The 14,663-nt window shown below is 38.2% G+C and overlaps 1 pseudogene across 1 annotated transcript; it reads left to right on the forward strand.

Moving 5' to 3' along the window:
* The first annotated feature begins 11,016 nt into the window (after positions 1 to 11,016).
* Positions 11,017 to 14,066, forward strand: LOC149016721 (uncharacterized; annotated as a pseudogene). The gene is made up of 2 exons (XR_016173360.1): positions 11,017 to 12,106; positions 12,927 to 14,066. The product of XR_016173360.1 is annotated as an uncharacterized LOC149016721 (transcript).
* Positions 14,067 to 14,663: the final 597 nt, after the last annotated feature.

Genomic DNA, 14,663 nt, shown 5'->3' on the forward strand with positions numbered 1-14,663 from the left:
TTAATAAAAAAAAGACAACACAAAAGTGAGACATCACCTCCTTTGGCAGTTATATATTCAATTTTTCACCAAAAACTACTATGAAAAGAACAAAAAAGAGAGTAACGATCGACACACGAAGACGATGGTAGACATAAACCCTTCAGAAGTGGTGCCTAGCTAGGGCCTAGAGGGTCCATCAAAAATTCTTTGTTTGCCATGCCTCGATTCCAAATATGGGTAAACACACCCTAGCATGGATGACACACCACACCAGGTGTATATACTATTTCAATCCAAAGATGAAAGATACCCACTCACTTTTTTGATTGAAAGCTATAGAAGAGACGTATACCACTATTATCACCTACAAGTCTCAGAAAAGTGGCCTTACCAACAAAGCCTAGCTAGAGATATATACCACCTTGCACCTCATAAGAAATGGTATTGTCAATCGTACACACATTAGAGAAAACTAGGTTAAATGGTGCACCATATGATTGAGACTTATATGATCACATCAAGACACCTATATGTATACGTATGTTATAAATATTAGAGTTTTATAAATATTAGAGTCTCTTTAGTGGATCATAAACTAATGTTAGATCATTTTAATGGAATATATTACGTGTGGGTCCCAAGCAAACTAACACCAAAGCCGCCCTTAAGTATATTCAAATTTTAAAATTGAAGTCAATGCAGGGTTGGTAGAGTGGTAAGAGGATGTGTAATCAAGAATTACCCGAATGAACCTCATACAAAAAAAAAATAATAATAAATAAAGAAGAAAGAAAAAGAAAGAAAGAAAAGAAAAGAAAAGAAAAAGAAAGAAGTCTCAAATCTGAAGGGGTCAAAGTGCCTCCAGATTATATAATATATGGTTTTAAAAAGATATAATTGGTCATTAAGCGAGATATTTATCAATCACCATGGAAGTTTTTTTTTTTTTTTGAAAGCTGAGGTTCATCCAAGGCAGCTTGCGCACACTTTGATTACATCCTCGGGGAGGGAGACTCTCTTTGCAATGGTCAAACACACGACCTCTTCACTAAGAAACATGGATCTCTACCAGCAATTACATGGAAGTTGAATGGTCTATACATAAGTGAAGCTGTTAACAACAACTAATGTTGGAATTTGGAATAAGTTTGTCTTTAAAATGCGTGATTTTAATTAAACGTTAATTTTTAATGCAGTTTCTTCTTCCTCAATTAATATTTCTTGGGTTTTAGAAAAAACAAGAAAAAAAAAATTGAGAATTAATATTTTTATAATAGTAGTATTGATATATATATATAGGAGACTCAACATTAGTTTCTGGTCCACTAAGAAGACCCACATGTAAAAAACTCTAAATATTATCTACCATACTTCAAATTGAGTTCATGTTTATTTTATGTCTCATCTATATTATCTACCATACTTCAAATTGAGTTCACGTTTATTTTATGTCTCATCTTTCTCACCACAGGTGTCTTTAAATCATATGGGCACCATAAAAATATATATATATATATATATATATATATATATATATATATATATATATATATATATATATATATATATATATATATATATATATATATATATATTTTTTTTTTTTTTTTTTATTTTTTTTTTTTGGTTCTCTTTGTTCAACGGCACCATAGTTTAGTCAAAGTGAGAATGGTTATATTTTCTAATGCTTACACCACCACTTGCACGATCATATTTTCCATGGATGCATGAACATATGCAATTAATAGTGAACCAGGTTGAATGAATATGTGGACTAAAGAACCAATTCAGTGTACGCAAGCCCTAGACGAAGATACTATCTCTCAGGCTGACTGAAACTAAGAAGGCAGCGGTTATGGCAGTTGCTGTTTGGGTCTTTATCCAAAGGGTAGTAACAGGAAGTTATTCATGACTAGTTATTTTTCATTCTATCTGTTGTTCTATACTTGAAAGACAACGTTCAAATCAACGAACAATACAACACTTAAATTTATCTTTTGTTTTCTACTTCTATTTTACTCGTTACTTTGTAGTGTAAGTATACAGTGGCTCAAGCTTACCATTAAAGAAATTTACAAGTTTTGATAACCTTTTCATAAAAGGCATTGAAGTCCTTGATGCACCAGTTGGAAAGAACCCAGAGATTGCCTAATCGAATTGTTTGGGTCATTCTTAGGCCCTGACAAGCCTTTGCAACCCGAATTGTGTTAAAACACGTCTTATCATATATGACCGTATAGAACAACTCTCGAATGTCCATGTGGAAAGTGATAATCAAACGCTACTGCTCTCTATTCTCAATTCAATATCCCGATGCAGCTGGAAAATCTACCACTTAATCAATGATATCCTCAAGTTAGCTAAGTCGCTCACTACATGCACATTCTCTCATGTTTCCCAAAAGGAGAACTTTGCCACGGACAAGCCTGCCAGATCTATAGCATTAACCCAGGATTGGTTTGTGTATTAACATTCCCCACCTCCCTTCTTAACTTGGATCCTACTCTCTGATTCCCTTACATGTAAGATTCCTCGAGAATTTTCTTTTCAATCAATAAAGTACTAATTTTTATTACCAAAAAAAATATATAGAACTACTTTTTTACCATAGGTAATTAAATTTACAATTTGTTAATTCATCTACCTGACGACTATAAGTTGTAAGCCATGACGTACGTGTATGAGCCTGCCTATGAGGTGCTGCCCATGCTTTGATTCAAAGTCTTTGAACATCTTCTAAGCTAGCTAGAAAGAAAGAATGCTTTCCAGGAACTAACTAGAAGTCGAACTATATATATGGTCCCCGAAATAAAAGTAGTTGATTATTATTCTTGGGCTCACCCACGTAAACAAGTACGTTATTTGAGCCCACGTGTCCAATATCTTTTGATCAAATTTGGAAAACCCGTCAACCAAGAAAATTTAGAAATCCTTTACTTGATCTTAATTAGCTAGGTTTAGGTTTTTTACTGGTACAATTCAATAAAGTTGATTATAATATTTACTTGTTAAGATGGTTACGCATAACTAATTCAATCTTATGTTTATAATATTTACTTGTTAAGATGGTTACGCATAATTAATTCAATCTTATGCTATTAGTTTGAAAAAAATAAAAAAGGATCTTGGTGTCGAAGGCATATACACAAGCAGAGTTTGAGGAGACAGATATGAATGTCAAAAGCTGCAGAGATATTTGTTTTCTTTTTTGTTGAGTGGAGTTGTTCGAGTTTAGAAGTGGTTAGGAAATTCTGAATGTCTTTCCACCCAATTATTACTAATTTACATTAAGTTGAAGTTGTAGTAAGAGTCAGTATTGAAGAAATTACAAGAGTGTTTCAATTTCCAAAACCCTAATTGCATGTCACAAGCACTTGAACGCAAGCAAAGAAGCTCTTGCAACAACCAACACAAGAGTCCTAGTGTGCAACAGGACTCAAGCTCTATAAAAGTAGATGTAACAGATAAATTGGTGGGTGTTGAATCTATCATATAATCCTTCTTTGAATTGAATCTTTATGATAACAGTGAGAAGGGTGATATCTGCAGAGATTGGTAAAGATTTATTCCTTGATAAAAATTGAGGGGTTTCGAATCGAGAAACTAAAGAATTAATAATATAAAATAAAAAACATATGAAGTAATTCACAAGAAAACCAGAGGAAGTAAAACTCCCAATCAAGAATAATTTCAGTAGTTGACCAAAAAAAGAATAATTTCAAAGTATTGATTCCCTCGATTGATCATTGACTCAAAGATAAAAACTTTAATTTCGAGTGGATTCGTTATGGTCATTGAGGATCAATCCTCTAACAACCAATCTTTCCTTACTTTCTCAATAACCTTCGGCTCTGTCCTACGAGTTATTTATCTAACCTAATAAACATAACCTTTAAATCAGCCCTATGAATTATGTCTATCTATTGCATGAAACATTAAAGACCCAATCACTAAATATAAACCCGGAAACACCATATTTATTTAACTAAGATATGCATTATCATTGCAAACTTTCAAAAGCATTGATTACCCTTCAACAGTACTATTTGTCACTTATATTAGAATAATCGATAAATAACTATTATAATTGACTAACTATTGAAATTAACCATCAAACAATAGACCTCTTGTCTATGTATTAATCTAATAACATGATAAATATGAAAAATGTATAAACACACAAAAATTAAAAGAAGTAAACTAATTACTCAAAGTCTCTTAATTGCAAAGAATCAAACTTCTATTCATATTGATTGAAAAACAGAATTAGCAAGACATGGAAAAGAAGAACAAAGAAATGAAAAATGAAGAAAACTTCATGCTCTCTCTCTTCCTCCCTTTAAACTGTGGCATCCTCTTGTTGTGGTGTGTATTGTCCAATCTCTAAAAATGTCTTCTTCTTATAGAAGTTTCCTGCCAATTCTGCTTCCTCTTCAATTTTGTCGTTTTCATGCATCGTTCTTCTTATCAATGCAATTCTTCTTAATTCAACTATTTACAGTCTTCCTCCTTGCCTATTCAATGGTTTATTTTCTCATTCATTGCCCATTTGATTGTTTTCATTCTCTTTCTCGCCAAAGCACCTGTATCGAATTTAGTTGCTTTCCAATTCAACTTTTTCCTAAGATGTATGTTCACAAGAGAGAAAGAAATGTTTGGTTATTAAATAGAGACTTTTTATGAAATTCCTCCAAATTTGGACTTATTCAATCCTCCAGCTTTGAGCCTGATTCTTTGATCTATTTCAATCTTTCTTTGATCTAAAAATGTATCGCTACAGTTCTAAATTACTCTTTTCCGTGACTATATATTCAAAAGCTCCAATCTATCCATATAGCACAAAAACAATAACGGCTATATAAACAAGCAACTAATCAGATTAAAATACAAAGGAATTATATAATATTAATAAAATTAAAAGACATATCACGAATCTTATAATGGAAAGAATCCTTCATCCCTTGGATGTAAGCTTGTATATTGCAATTGGACCATGTAAATTAACCATAATCTGTCTCTCTCTCCTCTCTGAATCTATCCCTAATTTAGTCATCAGATATGGAGTTTGATATTTATTTAATTTTTGTTGCCTGTTGATCTCCATCTTGCAAATATATTTATAATCTTTTGTGGGTGGTGGGTTTGTTTTTGTTTGGATTTCAGGAAGGTGATGTATTCTTTGTTTGGTAAGTTGATGTGTTTCACAAAGTCCACGCTCAGTTGGAAATCTCAAATTCAAACCTCTTGACTCTCACTGTCTTTCTTTCGGTTATATTGCTGCTATGTCTTGTATATTGAGCAGTGGTTTACATTACTGTACCCAGACATATATCTGAGATTAGAAGAACTACGACTCATGATTCATTAATTATTTCATTTGTTAACTATACTGCAGTGCCCAATATAAGATTTTTTTTGGAAGGGAGTGCCTTCTTTTTCTTTTGACACAAACTCATGAATCATGATCACATCTGAAAAAAAGAAAAAGCCAGCTAGCTAGCATCAACCAACAAAGGAATAAGCACTTGCTAGCCCAGTTAATGTTTTGGAACAACAACGTACCGATCTCTACCCCACAACGATCCTGCTAGCTTGTCGTCCTCGAAAGAGATCGATCGGTTTCATCGATCGATCCTCTCCTTTTTCTGGTAAAATCCTCGAGTGGATTAATTCTTGAGACTTGAAGTAATTAATTTGTTAGATAGGGTCTATTAATAAGTAATTAAGCTCAATTAAGAGTTGCAGACATATGGTAAATTCCTCAACGGCATGACACGAATTCATGGTTTTCTCTAATAACTTATGGAGCCAGCATTGTCTCCATCAAATCCATCATCATCATCATCATCAGTTCATCACCATCATCGGCTGGTTGGTACGTACAGTGCACAGATTACAGTGGATATGCGTTTAGTGGAGGATTTCATGATTAATGCCTTTGAAACAATATATATATATATATATATATATATATATAATACATGACTCTCGAAGTCCAGGTGGCTGGCTAATCGAGACTCACGCTGGTTGTCGGAAACTTGGAATACATATATACCATACACATATCATCACTTTAACTGAATTATTATAGTCTCTCATGATCAGCTTGACGAGGTAGCGATCGATCGCTCTAGAGAGAGAACCTGAGAGTTTGAAAGAGAACCTAAGTGCTTATGGATCCCATGCATTGATGGCGACGACACGAGGTGGAATGAAGGAGACACTGACAGACATTATATTACACCATGTGCAAGTCTCAAGTCTCTATAGTGAAAGAGAGCTTTGAATTGGTGCACTACTTAATGATTGAGGCTTTGTTTATTGCTTCGATCTTTTTTCTCGTGAACGAACGAACGAACGAACGAACACTAGTGATAAAAATGGAGCAGAGTAGATTTCTCTATTTAGTATAAAAAGGTACGTGTGAGGAGTGAGGAGAGCAATCCTAAGTTCCCTGGTTGGCTAGCAAACGTCATGCTTATGTCTGTATTCCCTTTCGTTCCCTTCTTCATCACTAGCCAGAAATACATGTATAGCGCTTAATTAGCTGGTTTCCTTGTTTGGAATGAATTCCACAGGTCCACCCACCTATATATTCCAACACCACCATCTATTCTTGAATTAGAATCCCACCACCACTACTCACTGTCTCACCACCACGTACGTACACCATCATGCCCATTGCCCGCACGGATCGATGATCCCATATTAATTGGAGTTCTCCCTGAGTCCCCTCGTTATATATCAAGGGTAACCCTTCTGATCATGACCTCATCATCTCCTTGTGCGCGCAAGTGAGATTCAATTCAAATCAGGTTAATTAGTCTCCATTGTCTTCAGCTCTCACAATTAAAGGACTTAATTGATACAAACTTATCCATGGTATACAGGCAGGCAGGCCCAGATGTAAAGGGAGAGAATGAAATAAAAGACGGACGGACAACTGAAGAGGGCCGGAGACTGTGCATGGACACCGATCGAAATCCTCCTAATTTCATCTTAATTATGTGTTTAACTAGCATCTAATTAATTTGCATATCGCATTTTGATGTCAGGCCAGCTACCTCTTTAGCTAGCTAGTCGTCATCATCATGATTCATTGGGGTTGTTGGTGGCCCAAACTCGGACCACCCATCTCTGATCTCTCTACCCTGATCGGAAAGGATGGGCCAACCCCTACGGTTCATATGTTCACGGGTTGTTCTATTAATCTTGCTGTTTGTTTCTTTTGGTGACAACACGTGTCGGACAGTATCAGTAAGTAAGTGTGAATATTAATTATGACTCGCTGAGCTAGAAATGGAGGGAGCCACTTCCTTCAACAAGTGACTGCGAAAGCCACTATTATTAAAACATGCATGCATATATAATATATAATATATAATATTACTCATGATGAGGTAGCACCTCATGATCATCGATAAATCTTTGGATCCCCCGGCCGGTTACCATCATATGTTATAACATAACTTGTTTTTCACAATTCACGTGCCACGTGCCACTCACCAGGTGGTGCTTCTTCAACTTTAACTATAATCTTGCATGGACCGCCACACAAGACAAAGGTCGATCGATGCTTAATTGTGGCTCGGTTTGAATTTGTTTGAATCTTTTTCCACGTGTATGTGTTTGTTGTGTGAAGATTCTGCTTAGGTGAGGATCTAGGATCGGAAACCGAACAAGACAGATCAGCATTAGATCAACAATCTTATCTTCCAAAGAGTAATAATGGTCGTGCATGGTTTTAGTGGCACTGACAAATTACTATTATTTTTTTTTTTAGTAGAAGACAAATTATTATTGAGAGTTGAGACTTTCGAATTAAGATGCATGGGTTGCAATAGAAGCACTACAACTTTCCACGTAGATTGAGAGCTTGAGCTAATCATGCACGGTTGGCAGTGATCATATGTAGGTCCCATTTATAACTAATCTATTAGTTATCCGATTGACTCAGTTGCAATTATTAGAGCTACTTTAATTCTTCCTCTATTTTATGTTACTACTTATTAGACCAACTGTGCGTTCAAAGTTAATATCATTGCTAAGGACCAAGGACCGTTTCTTGGGATCCAGATCCTCTATGTTCTATCAAGGCTTTGGTTTGGGCCTGGACGTAAAGGATCTGAATTCTCGATTGAAAGTAACTTTTTTATTGATTTAGAAAATGAACTACACGGATTATACTAAAATACAATGCCATGCAAAGACATGTCAGTGATATAGGTGGCACAAATGCCTTCAGCATGACTCAACTGCCAAAATGGAGGGTTGGTGGAATGATTGAGAACCTTACTTTTTAGTGGAGAAGCCGTGGGTTTATCTTTATTGGCGGCATATGTAATATCTCTAACCTCAATTTTTCTATATATAAAAAGCGTCTTTGTACCGGAAAAAAAAACTGCCATATACTGAGGGGTTAACCCCTTATTTTCCGTACTCAGGGTCAAATGTCTAACTTACACTCGTAGTGAGAAGCCCACGAACTTGGACCCAGGAATTTAAGGAGCAAACTTAGATTGCTGCACTTGTAGTGAGAAGCCCACGAACTTGGACCCAGGAATTTAAGGCGCAAACTTAGATTGCTGCACTCGTAGTGAGAAGCCCACGAACTTGGGCCCATTAATTTAAGGCGCAAACTTAGATTGCTGCACTCGTAGTGAGAAGCCCACGAACTTGGGCCCAGTAATTTAAGGCGCAAACTTAGATTGCTGCACTCGTAATATGTACATTATTCTTTCTTTCCTTATTTCCTTTTCGGTAAATTATATGTACATATCATGGGCTTAGACTTCGGCTTGGGGACTGGGCTCTACTGGCTTCTCTATTATTTATTAATTCTTTTGGAGCTGGGTTGGGCTGGGCTCGCCTGGCTTCTTTATTATTTATTAATTCTTTTGGGGGCTGGGTAGGATTAAAGTGGGCCATGAAAGTTAAGGCTGACGGAGTTAGGGGTGTCAATACTTAACCCGCCCCCCCTAGCCCACCTTGATCCGGCCAGAACCAAACCTTGATTTTCGAAGTCATAAGGTATATGGGCCCTTGTAGGGTTGGGTTGGGTTGGGGTTCAGGTTTGATTATGCCACCAAGGTTGGGCCTAGGTTAAAGAAGGCTCAGCCCAACTCAACCCATTTACACCCAGCGACAGACAATGACTATATATATATATATATATATATATATATATATATATATATATATATATATATATATATATATATATATATATATATATATTATATATATATATATATATATATATATATATATCCTATGGTTTAATATTAATAACCAGGGTTTACCAAAAAAAATAAATATATATTAATAACCAGGGATTGCATTAAGAGTTTTATCTGGCTAGTTATAAGCGGATTGATATTTTTTTGTAATCGACATAAGCGGATCCTCTATAATTCCTTTCCCTACAATTCCCTCCTAGGAATTCTTAGAGACAGGAATTACAGAAGATGTAAATCCCTAAATAAGCTTGATTGTTCCCAAAACGTCTCTCTAATTAATTAATTAGGAATGATTTTTCTCTCGAATATTGGCCTGATTGAAGCATGTTTTCATGCATCAGTAACCAATCCAATCAGACCCATGATGGATCACTTCTTTCAAGGACGTTAATCCTCCTAAACACATTCAGATGACGAGCCTACCTCTGAAAATGAAACCTAACGGGATTATACATATACACATCTCTTCCACAATATTCCAATCCAATAATTACAAACCAATTAAAGTGAAGGGAACCTGGGCATTCCCATAACTGACTCGGGTCCTAAAAAGTTGGAAACTTTTAAGCCCTGAGTCAGGTCATGGGCCCAACTAAGAAGGAACTCGATCGATTGGATTTTCAGATCGGATACCAGCCCAACTTGGCCCCCCTCGATCGCAGCTTTACCAGAAGGTGTCGATACCATTTAGATACAGGTTAATTACAAAGAAAAGAACAATAATAAATAAAGACCTTCAGGTAGAACTAGAACCAGAACCAGAACCGGCAATTTTGATTCCTTTGGTGAATTTTATATCCATATATATATAAAACAAGCAAGCAAGATGAATCTTATTCCGTTGTCGAGATGAACAAGTATAGATTGGATGGCAAGTCTCACCTAATACCCTTGAAACTCTTATATAAGCTCTATGTATCTTTTATCTCAAGAGATCTTTTCCATCTATGACCATGATGGTCCAATCAAAGCGTCTTTTAAGCGGAAGGTTAGATGGGTTAAACTATCTGGGGCGAAAAGGAGAATGAAGAAAGAAAAAAATGATGAACTATCTGATCCAAACAACACATAATGAATCATCTTATATCTTCCCCCACCACAATTTTATACTATCTACGGCAAGATCAATTAAAGGTTGGCAGAAACCCCATGTATAAATAAAAGCCAAAAGGTAAAGCAAAGGGACAGCGACGTGCGGCTGTGCGACCCCATCATCTTAGCATCTAGCTAGCTAGCTCACCACCCTCCCCTGAAATAACGACATCTTTTACCAGAAGCAACACCACAAGCCACCACCACAGGCATCCCAGCAGGTGGAGAGGAAGGGAAGAGTAAGAAGGGAGAAGTAAGAACTGAGATATCTCAAGAGGAGAAGAGAAGGTAGCGTTATAACCACGGTCGTCCTCTCTCACCGGTTCACCGCCCAGAGAAAGAAAAAGAACACCCCGTGCTTCTATTCCTATTATACCAAAATTAACCACAAATTGGCTGCTGTAGCAACGGTTCAGATTCTTTCTTGGTTTATTCCTGAGAATACAATCTATCTCAAGAGGACCCACTTTGGAGGGTCTAGTTTTGTGTTTATTTAATACCCAAAAGTATTCAATTCGTGGGTCCCGTGGGTCCCATGGGCCCAGGAATTCCTTCTGTAGACGAAGGTAACACTGGAACAGAACCCATTCTTATTCCATTTTCAAAACTCATTTAATTTACCAACAGAGCAAACGAAAGCAACCAACCTGGCATATAAGCACATCCCTTGCCCTGCAGGCCTACTAAACAGACAAACCACGAACAGGAGCGTGTGCCTCTCCCCCACCCCTGGCCCCCCTCAGCCCCTCTCTCTCTCTCTGTGACTCTGTGAAAAGCAGAAAAGAGAAGAGAAGAAAGAGAAAATGATGAGGAAGAGGAGTAAACTAGAAAAGGGTGAGTGAGTGAGAGAAGAGAAGAGAAGAGAAGATTAGATTAAGATTAGACGAGGATTGTGGAAGGGATTGGGTTGTGTTGGGGCCTGGGGGTGGGGGGTTTGGTTTGTAAAAGCAGTGGAAGTAGAGTGAGAGAGGGTGGGGGAGAGTAAAGCTAAAGCTAGCAGTGACGAGTGACGAGTGAAGAGTGAAGAGTGAAGAGTGAAGATCGAGGAGGAGGGAGGAGAAGCCAAAGCAGCAGCTGCATCAGGGCTGATTAAATTAGCAGGAGAATGACAACCCGGGCTAACGTGAACGGCGAGCACAGAACACGCCCATCCGGCCCACCACCTCCACCCCAAAACCATCACCCACACCCCCACCCCCACCCCCCACCAGCACCCGCAAGCCCATCATCATCAGACCTACTACCCTCATCCCAACTACGCCTCCTCTTCTTCTTCTTCGGCCTCCTTCAAGGGTTGCTGTTGCTGCCTCTTCCTTCTCTTAACCTTCCTAGCCCTCCTCGTCCTCGCCGTCATCCTCGTCATCGTTCTCGCCGTCAAACCCAAGAAACCCCAGTTCGATCTCCAACAAGTTTCGGTGCAGTACGTCGGAATCACCACCGCTCCGGCGAGCCCCACTTCCCCGGCCTCCAGTGCTTCTCTCTCCCTCAGCATTCGGATGCTCTTCACCGCCGCGAACCCTAACAAGGTTGGGATCAAGTACGGCGAATCCAAGTTCTATGTGATGTACAAAGGTGTGCCTTTGGGGGTTGCGACCATGCCTGGCTTCTACCAACCATCCCATAGTGTGAGGCAGGTGGAGACGACGGTGGTGGTTGATAGGATTAATTTGCTCCAGACTGATGCTGAGGATTTGGTGAAAGATGCTTCTTTGAATGATCGGGTGGAGCTCAAGGTCATGGGCGATGTTGGTGCCAAGATCCGTGTTATTCAGTTCACTTCTCCCAGGGTTCAGGTTAGCATCCTTCCCCTCACTGCAATTCAATTTCTCCACCTACCTCCTCCTACAAAAAGCCATTTCTCTCATGACACTTGCTAATGTGCGCCGCCTCCCTCTCAGTTCCTGCTAATGTGCGCCGCCTACCTCTCAGTTCCTGCTAATGTGCGCCATGTGATGATCAGAGCAGGGAGTGGGTGAATACATATATATATCTGGATTTATGTTTACAAAATTTTCTGATTTAATTACTGGATTGGCCTTTATTATCGATTGTTGGGTTTTGGGTTGCTAATTTAAGCTCTTCCGGATTTCATACTTCAGCTTTAGTTGAGAGGTTGTAATTTTATTGGGAAGTCTCTTTCTTTCTTTGTCACTCACTCCCTTCTCTGAATTCTGCCACCGTGTGCGACAGTTCCTATCTTTGGGGTTGTCGAAGTCCAATTCTACCAATCCTTCCAAAGGAGGGATAACTGAAAAGGAAAATGGAGGAAGAAATTCAGGCCGTTTTTCCCACCGTTGTTGTTTGAATATCCACCTCCTCTCTGTCTCTCTTCTTTCTTCTGCTACTGTTTTTCGTGCTTTTGAGCATAGTGGCGTTTGAAACTTGAAATGGATTGTTGAAATTGCGGCCCACCCCTGCATTTTTATTTTTTTTGGTGGGGGTGGGGAGGAATAAAAAAGAAAAAAAGGAGAAAGAGAAAAAAAAAACCCTTCTCCCGATAAAGAAAAAACAATTTGGTTGATACTCGTTGTGATTGGCAACAATCCTTCTTTGTTTATGGGGTTTTAATATATGAATTTTTGACGAAATACTTTTGTGGGGTTTGTGCGTCAGGTAACAGTGAATTGTATAGTGGTGATCAGTCCAAGGAAGCAGACACTGACTTACAAGCAATGCGGAGTTGATAGTGTGAATGTCTGACCAGTTTGAGAGAGAGAGATGGAGAGATAGATCACTGGGATGTTTGTAAAAGAGGTAGAGATGAGTGTTCAGTCTTTCTTCTTCCTCCTTCGGCAGGCGGTCTGTGTTTCTCCTTCATTTTGCTGGAAACCCAGTTCTGTGTAACCCCCACTGTCAGTCCTAGCAGAGAAACAGAAAGAGGACCGGGGGGTAAAGCACAGGAGGGAGGGAGAAAGAGTGATACCCAACACTTGAAAATTTTCTGAGGATTTTGTTTTGGAATATTATGGTGCATTGACATTGGAATTCTTCTCTGAAATAGAAAATGACTGGTGACAGTCGAATTATTATGTGAAATTGAAAAATGAAGATTTTATTATGTGACCTTGTCTCTCCGATTTCTCCTTCTCTCTACTTCTTTTTTCAGTTTGTGCGTGTTCATGGGTTTTACTTATTTGAACTTGTTTAGTAAAAGCCTGTCAAAGAGTCTCCTTTCGGTAAAGATAAAGGCAAATAGAAGAAATTGTGTTTGCCGTGTAGAGAACCAAGTTGATTTTCTCTCCTCCTCCCCCTCATCTTTTTTTTTTCTTCTTTTTTGCCCATATGCAAACTTGCTCCAGGCCCTTGAAGCACACACCCCTGGCATGAGATTCTGCACAAAGGGATCCTGAAAGTGCAGATCTGGATACAAAAGAAGGAAACCCAAAGCGCCTCATTAGTTGCAGGATCAACGCGCCCATCTCTGACAATCACTGCAGGGGATCTTGTATAAGGAATATCTGCCGAGCATATCATCAACACCCCACAGTGACAAAGTCAATAGATATTCAGTAATCATAATATACTACTCTTGGATTATTGTATGAGGTGCCATTGAAATTACCATTTAATTTGTAACCTTGAATAATTGGTGATCATGTGAAATTGGCTGTTGGTCAACTCTGATCAGGGAACTCATCAATCGTATGTTATGGCAGAACATGTGATGGATTAACTATATGTAATTTGTTGTGTTAAATAAGGAGAAAAGGCAACAGAGTAGAAAATGAAGTCACCGGCCGGGAAGCATAAAAAATAAAAATAAAACTATGATATACTTTCTTTTCCCTCATTCTCTTACATGTGATTCTTTCTAGCTCATTAGTTTCAAGTCCAAGCTGGACCATGTTCTTGCATAACTGGGCTCTGAAAGGAGTTTCCTGTTTCCCAAGAAATCTTCCATCCATATAAGAATATAAAAAGGCAGGGATGTTACTCTTATTAAATATTTAATGCGAAAGAAATTATCTTTGGTAGGGAAAAGGTGAAGCACAGAGCCTCTTAGAATGATATTAGCTAGTTTTAATGCTAGAAGATCAAACCCCACTAATTATCAACTGCATTTTCTTGCAATGCAGGGAACGTGTCACGGTCATCCTGTAGTAATATCGTTTCCCATTGACTTATGTCGCTTGCTCAGAAATGAGAAAACCTTACCTTCCGTTCAATTGTAAGGAATAAGATTCCAAGCTGGTGTGGAGAGGCTTTTCCACACCTTCGCACAACTTCACCATCCAACAAGTTCTTCTTAATGATTATTCTTTCTTTTTTTCTTTCCTCCTTAGCCAAATGGGTCTGGGGTCAATTATGGAAGCTACTTCCCATAAGGTGTGATTTATGTCACTTGAGGAC

This window comes from Hakea prostrata, chromosome 5, assembly GCF_041222555.1.
Source record: "Hakea prostrata isolate BN-2017 chromosome 5, UWA_Hpros_2, whole genome shotgun sequence".
In the NCBI taxonomy this organism is placed as follows: Eukaryota; Viridiplantae; Streptophyta; class Magnoliopsida; order Proteales; family Proteaceae; genus Hakea; species Hakea prostrata.